The 15,726-nt window shown below is 40.6% G+C and overlaps 1 long non-coding RNA gene across 1 annotated transcript in view; it reads left to right on the plus strand.

The window, feature by feature from the left end:
• The first annotated feature begins 1,078 nt into the window (after window positions 1-1,078).
• The window catches only part of LOC125432554, a 112,862-nt gene continuing 98,214 nt past the window's right edge, over window positions 1,079-15,726 (plus strand). Inside the window, exons 1-2 of the long non-coding RNA XR_007244492.1 lie at window positions 1,079-1,341; window positions 2,232-2,313. This is a non-coding gene — a long non-coding RNA (uncharacterized LOC125432554). The remainder of the gene's footprint in view (window positions 1,342-2,231; window positions 2,314-15,726) is intronic.

The following is a 15,726-nucleotide window of genomic DNA, read 5'->3' on the forward strand; positions in this document are numbered from 1 at the left end:
TGGAGGGAGGGGCAGAATCCTGAGTTGTAGTTATATTGTTATAAATAAAATTCCGGTAAATCTGGCGCAATAGCCATTGCCATTTGCAAACATTAGGCGGTTTGAAAAAAATTAGAATGGCAGGAAAGTGCTATGCGAAACAGAAACCCCAGTTCTTTCCCGCAAAAAAGCATTATGAAAGTCCGATTCTCAGCCTTTTAATCAATTTGTAGAATTTAGATTGCTGTCCTAAACAGATAGATTCAGACACAGTAGTGCCTTAGAAATCAGCAAGATTTTCAGAGTATAATGTTTTGAGAGTCAAAGCTCCTTTCATTAGACACAAGTAGAAATGGAGGTCTGAGTCGGTTTGTCCCAGTCAGAAGGTGGGATAGGTCTGTTGTAAAGAATGTATATAAAGGATGCAAAGGTATAACGTACATTGTAAACAGATTAGAGTTTAGGGATAGAATAGACAGCTACCGGCGGTGACGGCATGAAGAACAAACTCATGCGTCCGCTTCAGCCCATCCTGAACATTGTTAACACGCTTCTGGGCTTTGACAAACGTGAATGAAAAAATTTGGGGTAATTTCAAAATGAGCAAAAAATTAGGACTATAGGATATTAGTAAGCTGCTTTAAAACAAGCTGTACTAAGGGGGTTAAATAAACACCAGAGAAAAGCACTTTGTTCCTAGTCTCATGAGAGTTAACTCATGTTTCAAATATAAAAAGATCAAGGAACCCCATAGTTAGGAACAGGTCGTTCGCTACAGCTCTCTATTCCTGTGTACATTCCAATCAAGTTTCTGTCCGATGCTTTTATTATTGGCGGGCGCACGCCCATTTCCTGTGAGTACAGCGGTGGTGGCGGCGGCGGCGGCGGCGGCTGAATTTCTGCGCGGCTCTTCCCAGCTGTTCAACCACATTAGACCGCCGCAGCTGGAACAGTTCCGAATGCAGGAAGGGGGAACGGGGTGGGGTGCGAAGCTTCTCTTTCCTTTCCTATTGGCTCGTGTCTACGGGACTCTCTGGGATTCTGGCACGTCATTGGCTGAACAATTCCCCTTCCCTTTACGCTAATTGGAGGAGTCCAAGCATGGAGGGGATGGAATCCCGGGGGAGGCAGGAGCTGCTCCGGGGATGAGGAGGGTTCATTCTTCGCCGGTCACCTGCAGGTGGGGCGGCTCCACAGCGAGCGAGTGCATGCGCGGGGGAGCCGGAGGAAGGGGGACTCCTTTACTTTTCCCCCTTTGCCCTGCTGTGGAGGCGGTTTTGCAGCCGAAACGGAGCGAGCGGCAGCTGTCAACCGGGAGAAAAAAGCAAGAGAAACAAAGAACATGGCGAGTCTTTGCAAGCAGTAAGTGGAAAGAGGTGGAGTCTGAGGTGACGGGAACGGAGTCCCTTCCCGCCCCCAGGGAGAGGAGGAAAGAAAGGAAAGGGCACTTGAGGGGAGGACAATGCTGCGCTCGGGAAAGAGGCGGCAGCAGTAACAGCAGAAGAGTTTCGTTTGTGTAGTTTATTCTCGGCCCGCGCTTCAGTTCAGTCTTCTGCACGGCTGTATGCAAAAAAAAAAAGGCTCGATCCAACGCGGCGGGGGGGCTTGTTGCAATCGCGGCAAGTAGCCCTGGTGGGCGGCCCGGCACAGTGGACTTGCTGGCCACTTTGGAAGGTGTCTCCACTGCAGCGCAAGTCGGGCCGCTGGTTGAAAGCCGCTCCCTGACTTGCTGTGCTTGCTCGCAACTAGCTAGACGCGCGCGCCAATAACTTGGCCGCAGGTGGAAGGCAGGCGGAGAGGATGCGGGTCTGTTGCTGCTGCCGCCGCCCGAGTCTTCGTTGCAGTCGCGGGATGTCTCACCCTACTTGGCCCGGCCCCGGGGGCTCTTGGAAATAGCCTGGGAAAGTGGAGACTGCCGACCGCCTCTCCGTGGAGCGGGGCTGCTCATCGCCCACGCCTTGCAACTGGACGAGCAGCGGCAGCAGCGAGATCCGGAAAGGTTTTTTTCCACAAGATTTCGCGGGAGTGGGTGACTGGGAGAGGCGGCGGGAAGTGGCGTGGAGGAGCCCTCTGGTTTGCCCTTTAAATCGTAACTTCTGCTTGGGGTGATCCTCGCGTTCTTCCTCTTTTGCTTTCCTCCGTTCGCTGTGTCGAAAATAGCAGCGTATATCAGGGGAAGGGAAAGCCAGCAGAGATCGACAAATTGCCTAAATTGGACCGCCTAACGGCTGTGCTTGGTTGTGTTGTTTCAGGTCGTCATTCCGGTTCCCTCTCCCAAATCTCTTCACAGATTCCGGAACTGGTAGCCCAAGTGGAGTGCAGGTGCAGCAACAGGTACTTTCAGTTTAAGGCGGAGTGGGGTTAATGGGTTTCTTGCTGTCACCCTTCCTTTTCTGGGACGGATGCCCAGACCCAGTTGTGCTGTAAAGGCTGCCCTTCAGCCTGATCCTGTGCTTGTTTGTTGGTTGTCAAGGCTTGCTAAGTTCACCGGAGTTTACTTCCAAATAAGGAGTTTCCGAGACTACAGTTTCCGGTACTAGAAGCCTTTTTCATGGGGAGAGGAGGTGGGTTTAAAATAATTAACTAGAATGTACAACTTTAAACAAAAATGTAAACGCTATACTTTGAAAGCCTGTTGTATTGAAAAGTGTTAAGATGTTCTGAAGTATTTGAAGCAGTTTTGTTTAAACCACCCGGTATGGTAGTGTTTTAATAATTTCTACATTTTAGAATGTCTGTAACAGGGTCAGCGCACCTACACATATGACGCCTTAATAAAAACTTCCTGAAATCTAAAACGTGAATTTGTGTAAGGCTTATTTCACTTTACGTTTAGACCATGCAGCGGCCAAGGGTGTCTTGTCCCCTAGGGAGAACTTCATGTTTTGTTTGACCTTGGACATCTGTGTTAATGGTTTTCCAGCCCTCAGAGACCACTCATATTCATTATTCACATTGAGAACTTAAATTCTGTCCTTGGCAGAGCACAGAAATGGTCTTCTAAACCATTTATCTCTCTTGACAAGGAACTGTTGCAGAACAGATCATTCATATTTATCTTTAAATGTTAAGTCTTGTCTCTAACTTTTTACTTTCTGTGAGAATTTAACATTATCTTCTAAAGGTTTTTGTCAGTGGAACACAAATGTAAGTTAATAATATTTAACTTCTTGGAATAATAATCAGAAGACACCTGTAGTGCACCTGTTCATCATGTGCATGTAGTGCACCTGTAGTGCATGGTTCATCATGGCCCAAGATGTAAAAAAACTAATCTGGAAGTGTGGGTATTAAGCACTTCTTAAAAAGTATTTCCAGTTTAAGACCAAAATTCCATATGTTAATTTAAAAAAAATCAGACAAGTTCCACAGTGCTTCCCCAAGATACTGGCTAAGAGGATTCAACAAAATGTACAGTTGGCACTTTTTTGCTCTGAAGTATTAGAATATTTGCCAAAAAGCCCAGTGAAAGGTATCCTTCCCAAGAATATAATGAAACAGAAAGTGCCTTGGTGTATTTGGCTAAGCACAGCTAATAAGATGGCTTAGCAGCAACATTATAAACGGTGGTATAAATACTAATTATTGTGGGAGAAAACAGTAACTGCCTATTCTGCTATGTGTTCAGTTCATACACACGCACTTGTGCAAGTTTAAAGAAATACAATACAGAGTTTAAGGGCATTATTACACGCTGATCAAATTTTAGAAGAATTCCTCCCCCTCAAACGTGTTGACATTTAATTGACCTTTGAAGGCTCATTCTGTTAATCATACTCAAAGTACTAATGCTATGGTCGACTGATCTGGAGTTCTTCCATATAGTCGTGTTCAGCATATAAAGTCCATGCCAAAATTGAGTAAGAGTTTCTTTACTTTCCTCAAAACAAGACTTTATTTGCCTCAGGCCGGGCACTTGTAGACTTCTGAGTCAAAATGCTTTCCTGTCATTAGTTGTTGTAGGGTGTGTCTTCTAGTTAGAAAAGCAATGGAAATTCTTCTCTGCTCAGACTGTTTTTTATACTTTCTAAAGCAGTTTGCAGTAGTTGGTGTGATAATTGTTCTATTTAATTGAAACCTATAAAAGTAACATTTTCACCCATGGTCTTTTTTTATGAGTAAACTATTTTGAAGTATGGTACTAGGTTCATCACAAGAAACGGCTATTGATGGAAATCTTCCTTGAAAACACATTTCAGTTATGTAAAATAATTAACATTGTACAGATAGTGTGCATTTACATTGAATGCTCATTCTACTGTACAAAATACAGTTTATTTGTACAAAAGGATGCAATTTTTAAAAAATCTCAACTAATACATTAGATTTACAACACCTGCTTGCAGAATGAGGGCCCTCTGTGTGTGAGAATCAGACTTGTCAAAACATAATGATGGATCACTTTTTCTGTACGTTAACTGCTGAACCAATACACATAGTGGTACTTCTGTTGTAATGGTAGGACTTTTTTCTGAGACTGAAGTATTTTCTGTATCCTTCAGCATATCTACTGTTCACGTTTTTCATGTTTTAGAACTAAGCCTGTTTCCTGTGTATCTGTTTTGAATGTGTTCTTGTTTTTAGTGGACTTTTTACAAATACTGGCGAGTTAGTGGCTGTGGTAATGTTTGTAGATCCAATTTCTTTTTAGGTAGCTGCTGCTGCTGTAAACATAAATAGACCAGCTTTATATTAATAGGTTAATGATTCATTTGGAAAGATGGTTGGATTAAATAATGTTCCTCAAGCAAACTAAACCTGGAGGGAGGGGACTGGGGAAGTGGCATACAAAATCTCCTAAATAACCAGGCAAAGGTGGACACAGTTTTCCAAAGCATAATTCAGTTTGACATGATCATGGATCTACCCAGGCTCCAGGATAAACAATGGAAGCATGCCTGGGCAGAGATACAGGCTTAGAGTATCAACATGATAATGTTCTGAAAAGCTTTCTTCTGTTCTTGCAGTTTAATGTTCTAGCACTTAAATGTTTGGGAGAGATCATGTGTCTGTTCTTAAGCAAGGAAGTTTAAGGGTCTGGGCTTTCTCTAGTGTGAGCATCCCCCAGTTCAGTGTCCCTCAGCTTGCAGTTAGGCCTTTGGGTTGATACGCCATTGTCGAACCTGCTCCCGTTTTTTTAGGCAAGAAGTGTGAAATTCAATTTCTGACAGCAGTAGTTGTATGTATGACAGCGGTAGTTGAGAAAGGCCTTCTCTACCTGTGATCTTTGAGAGCTGGCAAACCTGTGAGCAGACAACACTGAGGTGGATGGATAAAATGGTTCCGGCTTGGTTATAAGGTCTAGGGAAGTACGAGATGCTGCACGCCTGCAGCTCGGCCATTGGCCTTGAAGAATTTTGTAAAGATTGCATTTGCTTCATTCTTGCACTACCAGTGGAAATGGTTGGTACAATAAGTTATTACCATTTTTGTCATCTTTCTCTCAAAATGGAAGGTCTTGTCAATCCTACTTCTTGGCTAAGTGAGGGGAAGAGTAAAACTGAAGTTTCTTTACATGGGGATTTCAAACCTACAAACGCCCATCGGCGTTGGCAGTTTTCTATTCCCGTTCAAAAGCTCTGCTATTAGATTACCCTTGACTGCTTCCAGTGCGTACAATTACGTCATCTTTATTGCCCTTCACCTTTAGTAAGCTCTTGCTATGATTACTAACAAACCCACATTTGGGTTGTACTGTATATAATCGCATTTGGGAGGGTTTTAATTGGGGTTACTGCGTGACGCCATCTTTGTTAATCTTATCGCTGTGTTTTAATCTTATTGCTATGCTTAATTTAATTTTAATGGGGTTGTTTGTATGGTTTGTTGTACACCGTGTAGAGGAAGTTATGTTGTACACCGCTCAGAGCCCTCCGGGGGTAGAGCGGTATATAAAACCCATAAATAAATAAGTCGAATTTTTCAGTACATTTTTTGTGCTGAAACCCCCCCCCCCCCCCCGACTTATATGCGAGTCAGGTGTATTTTAAAAAATATTTTAAGGTTTTTACTTTGTCGGCCTCCGGGGGGCGCAGTTGTTAGGCTGCAGGGGTAGGGAACCTGCGGCTCTCCAGATGTTCAGGAACTACAATTCCCATCAGTTCTTTACCAAAGAATAGTTTCACCGGGCCATGCTGACAGGAGGCCATTGAATTGTAGTTCCCGAACATCTGGCGAGTTTCCGTGAGGTTCTCATCCCCTAGTCAGCTTAATGGCAATTCAAAATTCTTCAGGGATTTTTCAAGAGACTATCCCGACATACCACCCAAGCTTCAAAAGCCTAGTTCCAGAGGTCCAAAGCTTATGGACCCCGTGGCAAAGGGAGTGCTCCATCCCCATTGTTTCCAATGGGAGTGAAGAAGTAGATGGGGTTACATTTTGAGTGTCCATAACTCAACTCTGAACCAAACTTCACCAAACCTGGGTGGTATCATCAGGATCCCCCAAAGATACTGTGAAATGTTGGCACTGCTAACATAAACATTCCTCCCCCGACCAAAAATCCAGTTTTGAAGGATTTTTAACTCTTGTGTCGGTAGCTTCATACAGCCGGTTGAGCTGATGCCTTTGCACTCCTTTTAAAGTTATTGTTGAGACCATATTGTTTTTGTTGACCCTCTTTTCCACTTACAGAGCTAGTTTACTGTTTTTCTTTGAAATAAATATTCAAAAACATTTAACCTACTGATGCCTCAATTAATGTAATTTTATTGGTATCTATTTTTATTTTTGAAATTTACCAGTAGCTGCTGCATTTCCCACCCTTGACTTATACGCAAGTCAATAAGTTTTCTCAGTTTTTTGTGGTAAAATTAGGTGCCTCGACTTACATGCGGGTCGACTTATACACGAGTATATACGGTAATAATATTTCAAGATCCCTGATAGAAACCTCTTATAAAGTGATGAGATTCCCACCATTCATGGTACGCTCCATTGGTTGGAGATGATGATGATCGTTCCTGCAGCCACACCATCTCAAATCAGATCCTTCTCAGTGTGCCAGTCCCACTCTTGCCTTTACTGACTAGTGTGTTGACATTCATGAAAAAAGGTGTACCTGTGAACAGTTACCCAGGATAAAATCATTTTTACTTCAGTGGAGATTGGCAAGAATCAGCCATTAAAATTTTGGATGTTGGATGCACAGTTGTGTTTTCTGTCTTGTACAGGTTTTTTTGCGTGTGGACATTCTTTCTGTCTTAAAAAAATCCACTTAAAATAGTTAATGTGGAATTGCACTGATCTAAAATGAGGTGAGCGATGTAAAGGTGTAATATTAACCAAACTTGATGTACATGACCTTCAGAATATAATAATGTCAACATTATGTCAACCCAGCCATGCAATCACATTTTTAGTTAAATCATGGAAGTTTTAGGTGTGCTTAAAACAGCATGGAACATACTCCGAGATGAAACAGCTTTAAAATTACGTTTCATATATTAATATATTATAGTTCATTTAAATTAGCAGAGCTTTGCTGTTTAATAATCTTTACAGAGGTATAAGAATAGGAATCTTAATTCAAATTCAGGAACTTTAGTTGAATTAAGTTACTTAGAAACAGGTTGCTACTTAAGAGTGATTTGTTTGCGTCCAGGAAAAGGCTATCATATGGGCAACTTCAGGAAGTTGCTGAATTTCTTTGGGTTACTGTACTCTGGAAACACTCCTATATTAACGACCCTCAAGTAGAAATGATGCAAAATATGAGTGGCAGCCCAATTATATGCATGTTTGTTTGAAAACTGTGTATTGGTGGTATATTCATCAATGAGTATGCATAACATTATTAATCTAGGAAAGTTTCTGCTATGATCTTTCGGGGCTCTTGTGTTTGGGACGTTGAGTTTTGGGATGCTGGAATGGTTTTGGTGAATTGAGATGCAAATTATAACTGTGGTCAAAAAGGCCTACCGGTCAGGACAATTCACAGTGGAGTGGTATTAAAGCAAGTCTTGAATTAATGTGGAAAAGAGGAGTTTTTAAGACATGCAGTGTAGAGGTTTCTTTATCTTATTCTGAATTTCTTAGAGGATTTGTAAAGAAAATTCGTCTTTTCTCTGGACAGTTTATAAATATGGCACTGTGGCCCCAAACGTTACCTTTCTACCTTAGCAGAGTGCTTAGGTGCATTGCCTGCAAGCCCTGAATCAGTCTTTAGGAACAAGCATTCCCTCCCCTCTCTTGTAAGAAACTTCTTTTCTTTTGCGGATGAAAAGGAAAATGCACAAGGACAAGTGCCATTTAATCAGGGCTAAAGCAATTGTGCTCTTCTTTAATGTTGATGGCTCGCAAATTGGTCCTTAATTTTTTTCAGATTCTCACTTATGAGCTAACCATGGTTAGTGATTGTACACAGGAAGTGCTGAACTATAGTGAACACAGATGAGCAGAAAAAGTATGTGTCCCTGAAGCTGTATCTGATTTGTCAAACCATTCCAAAGAGTCAGCACTGTATCTTCCCCTAGTATAACTGGAAAGTTTTCATTTCTTTAACTAGCATGATTCAGGAAAGAACTCTCATATTTCTAAGTATAACCTATAAGCAGTGCATTAATAATAATACTTTTACATTATTGCATTGTGATGGATATTTGAGAAATGCAAGTCCAAAACCCAGATTTGAGTAGATTTTTATACATGATACCCCATCTTTCCTTTTTAGCTCAATATGGCTTATAAATTCAAATGTAAACAATAATAAAACCCTAAATAACACCCCACCTCATGAAGCACCACCAGAAGAACAGAAAGCATACTAGGTGGGCAGGGCAATAAAATATATTCTTTCCATTTGATTCACTTCCACCACATGCACCCCAAAGCATGTATTCACACTGGTTCCTAATGATAAATCTTGTGTAAAATCTAACCAGAATGAAGAACATGAATCGGAGATAGAATGAATATTTTGTGTGTGAAAGATACCAGGTGTGACTGGATCACATAGTAGGTGATATGAAAGACCTCTCTCCTAGTAGAACTACAAACGCAGGAAACAATAATAACCTTGATAAACCAGTTTAGCCTTATTGTATCCATGCTTACAGAGGAATTTTCCAAACCTCAACTAAAGCAACTGTGACTGCTACTGGAGCAACTACTCTTTGTTTAGTGATCAATCTTACCTAGTTAATTCTATTTTAATAGGGTTTTTTTTTTAAAAAAAACTTAATCTCGTAGTGCTGAAATACTTTGTTCCATAACTTTCTTCAGTTAATGGCTCAATGTGTGTACTGGAATATTCACTATTTGTTTTTAAGAATTTAATTACTAAAAAAAGAATTTAATTATTCAATGTAATGCTGCTAGAACGCATAAGCATTCGACATAGCAATTCAGCATAGGTAAATGTCACCGATTTACAAGGAAAAGGAAATCCCCAAAACGCCCTAATGAATAATATAGACAGCGAAGTAAATATGTGTCCATAACTGAGAGTAGATTTTAATAAAAATTACTCATTGCTTTCATCTTTTCAAAGTGAAGTTGGGAAGCATTTGCTTTACCACAAGGGAAGAGTGCACACTCCTTGCTCCAGTGTTGTCTGTCATAAGCAATGTAGCATCACTGTTGATGAGCATCATTACATGGTTTTTAGGAAATGCTTTTTGAATTTGAGTGTAGATGAGCAGTGAAATCATTTTAGATTGAAGGTGTATAGCCCAAGGAAGGTTGAATTAGTTCAGGGGTCTGCAACCTGTGGCTCTCCAGATGTTCATTTGGCCATGCTGGCAGGGGCTGATGGGATTTGTAGTCCATGAACATCTGGAGGGCCACAGGTTGCAGACCCCTGAATTAGTTCAACAGAAAATAATCAATATAGCTGAGAAATGGGTGCTTTTTAAGAACATATCAGAGTTCTTGTTCCTTCTTGCCTATTTATGTGTGTGTTTTGGGGGGGGGGGTGGCATGCATCAAAGCACATAGAAATATTTGGTGATGCTGGATGGTGATCCGGTTGGTGAGATCACCCAGCTGACTGATTCAGTAAGCATTGGTTTAACGAGCGTAGTATAGCTGTTAAGAATGGCTGACTCTAATCTGGATAACCAGGTTTGATTCCTACCTACCACCTAAGGTACCAGTTATGGGAAGAGGAAGGAAATGCAATTGTAAGTTACTTTGAAACTCCTTAAGATAGAGAAAAGTGGGGTATAAACTCCTATTGTTCAGTTGGGTTTGATTGACTCAGTGGCAATGCAAAATCCAATCTACTACACAGCATCATAATGTTGTCATGTTCACTATGTGATTCCTTATAGGATGAGACCACTGGAACGAGAAATAAGGTCTAACCACAAAAAAAAACCCCTCTAATTTTTGCCAGCAAAATTGAAAAGAACAAACGTTTGTCATATCTTTCGTGTTAAGATTCCATCAGTGGTGTGGGCAAACTTATATATGGAATTAAGAGAAGTGCTCTCTTGAAACTTTAAAACTGAAATAGGTGCTCAAATATCTAAATAGGTTTAGATATAGGAAATACTAGCTCACCAGGAAGCAAACTTGGGTGCCCTCAGGCAGTTACAATAAAAATAATAATAATAAGCAGGCTACTGTAGCTGGCAGAGGCTTCTTGCTCCTTTACCTTATGTGAAGTGCTTGTGCTAGCCAAGTAACATTTGGATTCAGTGCGATTTGCAATGACATGTATAGTGTTCAAGAAAAAGTCTGTCCCTTTGCTTACTAGCTGTTATTTCATTCGCCCATTGGAAAGAATGTTTCATAGGGTGAAGCTAGCATGAGATTGCACCCCTGGCATGATAGGATCAAGAAGCAAAAATGTCAGATATGTCTGGTGTCTTCTGCACAAGTTATCTACTCTGATTTCAGTGCTTTTGGGAAATTGATTTTTTCCCTTGCTTCCACATATCATCATGGGATGTTCTTCCATCTTCAGAGATTTTCCTGGATTTTCTCCAGCATTTCTGAAATCTTCTTTGCTTCATAGTTTTGGGAAAGATTGAAGTATAGCCAGAAAGGCTAGTCTGTATGTAGGACTTCTTACTTAAAAAAAAAATGAGCACTAGAATATTGTTATAACCATAGACAATTGTAACAATGGTTGTAGCAGGTGCTTTGGATTCCAAGCTTTTATGGAAGAAGAATCTCTATCACTTCGCCTTGCATTGAAATAAGAAAAAAAAAAGCATATATTCAAATGGGAAATGTTAGAGGCTTACTTTTTGTCAATGAAAGCCAGGAATTTAGAGAACCTGCTATACCTGTTGCTACAACAGTATATGGATGCAACAGTATTTCGATGCCATTTTTTTTTTTTAAAAAAAAGCAAATTCCCTTTTGGAGCGAGGGAAGTGGGTAGTCTTTTCCAGGGGACTGAAGCAGAGAAACTGTGGGGGAAGCTGCTATGTGGAATTCCTGTTTTTGTTGTGAGCCATGCCAGCAACGGAGAAACCACCTGTGTGGAAAACACCTCTGTGGTTCAAATGAAACGCATGGAAATCGGGAAAGTAGTTAAGAGACATGGAGATTAATTTTTGTTGATGCATAATAATACTGACTTGTACAAAAGTATTACATGGCCTTGACCTCAAGTTGTTTTTCATTGATAATGCAATCTCCTTCATCTGTTGTTTTCCTGGAAAAAATATTAATAGGTTTCCATATAAATTCTTCAACTGTGATTCTGATCACTGTTCCAACCTGCTAGTTTGAAATATTTTAATGACTTTCCTGCTGAAATACTTTGAGCCTTACACAACTTCTGAGGTAATGGCAGTCTGAGTCAGCAGCACTTTTGAAGTGCTCCAAAGCTAATCTCACTTTGGGGTGTTGAACACTAGTGAGAAGCACTATTTATGCCTCCATCTCCCTTCTTCCGAAGGACGAAGGCCTGTGTTGGTGGGTAGATTGGAGCAGACTCAATCATAAGGGGACAGTGAACTTCTGATTACATCAAGAATGGTGGAAAAAAGCAAACTGGCAAACAGGTTATAGCAAGCTGACTAATAGCTTATAGGACCAGCCTATCCATTATATTTTTCTGTTCTCTTTCCCTCTTTCTTAAAAATGAATTCTAAAGAGAGGATATTAATTGCAGGTGAGGAAGCTGCTCATCTTTTATGCACTGAGCCAAAAACGGGCATATGCTGGTCTCTGCAGAGATACAGCACAAAGGATACCACAAATCTCCCAAACAAATAACAGTGCGAACCCAAAAGTCAAAAAACGGCGTAATATATGTTAGTGTAGTGGCTTAGGAAATAGGCAAACCCTGCGGGCTTCGGGATGTGGCAAAGTTGCCAAATGCGGCTCAGGGCGGGTGCAGTGTTTCATTAACATCTGAAGTGCTGGCTCCTGGCAAGAATTCCGCCAACATGCAGTCCCATGTTAAAAGGTGTGGCGGGCGTTTCCGAAAATGGGAGGGGGCACAGTTCATGTCCCTGGCGCAGTTTCCCCTCCTTTCATCACTGGGGTGGGGGGAGGGTGGCAAGGTTAGTATTGGGATGGGGAGGCTGGCAAGGTGAGGATTGGGACGAGGTAAGGTTAGAAGGTGAGGCTTTAGGGTAGGGTGGAATCGGGGAGAGGCAGGAGGGCTTTGCTCGTCCGCAGAGCAGCTGCTCCGCAGGCCCAGGCTGGGTGTTTCTGGTGGGGGGAGGCAGGAGGACTTTGCTGGGCTGCACAGGCCCAGGCTGAGGGGTGGGGTTGGGAAGGAGGCATGATAAGAATGTGATGAAAAATACTGATTTTATCATATATGGAAGTAGGATAAATGCTCAAAATGAAATAATGGACAAAGATAAAAAATACAATGGTCATATTTTCAAGACTAAAATTAATAAATCAAGAGGGGTAGTATGGGAGCTGACAGAAAAGGTGATTATGCACCTAAAAGAAACTTTACTCTGACAAATGTATAAAGTACTACTTAAATTTGATACAAAAACAGAACAAGTGAAAACATATATGGTTAGATGGATGCAAAACTTTGAGAAAGGAATATCTTTACAAGAATGGGAAACGTTATGGTAGAGGGCAAGGGCATACAACTTACAGCTAGCTGGGAACATTGTTTAAACTAAGTGGTAGTTGATGTTTTCATGGATTGCCATCATCCCTGCATGACATTGAGAAGAGGAATCACTCAGGGAAGTTGGGTTGGAAACGTTAAACGTAAAGGTTCCTACCCAAACATGATGGATACAAAACCAAAAGCTAAAATTTTCGGTGAACCCCACGCAGAACCCCAGGGAAAACTTCGGTGAACTCAATTTTACCACACGCCAATACTATGTTACTAGGCATATTGCCAAAAATATTTCAAAAATCTCAGAAGAACTGTTTTGATATTTGGTAATGGCAGTTAGAGTAGTACTTGCAACAAAATGGAAGGCAGAAGAATGCCCAAGCCAAGACAACTAAGAAAAATAAATTGGTAGAATATGCTAAAGGCAAAATTAACAAACTTTGTGAATAAGTGACCAATCCAATTTCAAGATAAATCAAAAGCCTATTATTTATATAATTTTAAAAAGTGCTTAATTGTGAAGGATATTTCTGAAACAACATTACACAAATTATCTGTGATCTTCATGATATACATTAGAAAGGGGTATAAGGAATAGACAATTAATCACACTGCGAAAGTTAATGTTGTGCCAATTCAAATTTTATTATGTGAGAAAAAGTCTAGATATTTATAATAACCATTCATTAGTATTTTAACTGTTTTAGATTGCTAGAATTTATATCAAAATAGCCATTATTTATTCATATATATATTGTTTATTTATTGTTTTCTCTTTCAGTCCTTAGAACTAATTGTAACTACTGATTTGATTCAGTTTCCTTCTGTTAATTTATACCTATAAAAATAAAAAGTCTATGCAAAAAATAATATGAACCTTACACAGCGCATATAACAGCACATATAACAGTACATACACCATAATGTTCTGTCTGGCCTAACAGACTTCCTAACTGTACTGTGAAAACTGAAGCTCTTTAGACGTGACCTTGATTTGACTGTTACTGATATTATCTGTTTGATGTCTGAGGGGGAGCCTTGCATATGGAAAGTAAAGTGGTGTGGTGTTGACATAATGTCCTTCATATGTTAAATTTAAACAACTAATGTGGTGTCTTCTTTGAGCAAAGAAAAAGACAACTACAAATGCACTGTTTTATTCTTTCCAGAATGTGGATTTCAGTTTTTCTCAGAATAAATAGTAGCCCCCTTTCCTGTAAACATCCTTTCGGCCCCGCTATGCTACGTGAAGCTGCAAACGTTTTTTCTGTTGCCACGAAATGCTAATAGGTGAAAGTGGTGCCATTCACCAAAACAACAAATGCCCAAATCGCAAAGTTATTCCCTTGACAAATAGATGCTCTGGTTTTCACCAGAGCTAATGGCTCATTGGGCCTTGTTGTAAAGATGTTTTCAAAAAAACATTTGGTTGACATAACTGTTATGTTAGAGATGTCAGGAAAGATGGGTGTTGAATTCACACTCAAGTCCTCCTGAGTAACTTAGAGACATCTTGTCCCCTGTGTATTTCTTCCCATGGTATAATAATGCCAATGTTGCTTTGATCAGCTCTTGAAGGATGAGAACCATATATCCTATTGTCCAAACATCTCCTGGATTCCAGAAAAAACAAGGTATCACATGGGTCAAGCTGACACCTGAATGACTTTCTTGCCTCATTTTACTGTAAAATCTCCACCCACCTAGATGCGACTTTTGGATCATGGGTCATATAAAGGGGCCTTCACATGTACTGGTATGTAAAGGGGAGGGTATATTTGACCTCACTGATAATGATGTGATGATGCTGACTTTATGACTCTGTAAATTGCATAAAACCTGGAAACCCATGGTACTCTGGGCTTCTGCCTTCAATGGAAATTGGTGCTGCAGCAACAATAAACCATTCCTTTTACTTTACCCTACCTCTCGCCTCTTGAATGCTAATTGTGCCAGGGCTCAGGAGAACATAACTGATGAAAAGTTCCCTAGACACATCACTAAGGACTTGTATTCTTCAACAAATTCTGCGCGAACATACCTGCAGATTATAGACACTCTCCAGCTCGTATGTTACGGAATTTCAATTCCAAACATTTCGGCCCGGCGAATGACCCTGTAAAATAAAATGCTTAAAAGATGTGAACTGCAGTACCCTTACCTCTGACGGTGTTCTCAGCAAACATCCACATTTTTTGGATTAGCATATAATGCAAGAAATAATATGCAAAACATGGATCCTAAAGTTGTGTGTGTGTTTGTAACGTGGAGTTGGGCACCATGTGGAGAATCTCAAAACTAGGTTTGAAATCCATTCTAATCTGAGAAAGTTGATCCTTGGCTGGAGTGGTATAGGGATGCCAAGTTTTAAGAATTCCTGGAATGCACACCACTGAATGTTTGCTTTGTTCCCTTAGTGACTTGACCTATTGAGAAAATGTAGTTCTCTCATATGTTTTAATAGCTTGATCTTTAAAAATGAATAAAAGGAACTAGCCCCTGTTATGACTTGCTTGTTTTCATCTGTCGCCCGAACGACATTTTTTTTCAACCCGCAGAACCTAAACCAAGTGTTTTCCAAGTGATTTTATGTGGGATTCTTCACATTTACCAGCCTGGTGAAAGCAGCCACTACATGACAAGTTCCTCCATTCCAAATAGCCATACTGCTCCTACAAACCAGCTTTATTGTTTCACTGAAAATATTTCACACGGGGCAGTCCACACTTACTTGCTGATTCATTTTAGTC

The sequence above is a fragment of the Sphaerodactylus townsendi genome, linkage group LG01 (genome assembly GCF_021028975.2).
Source record: "Sphaerodactylus townsendi isolate TG3544 linkage group LG01, MPM_Stown_v2.3, whole genome shotgun sequence".
NCBI classification, from domain to species: Eukaryota; Metazoa; Chordata; class Lepidosauria; order Squamata; family Sphaerodactylidae; genus Sphaerodactylus; species Sphaerodactylus townsendi.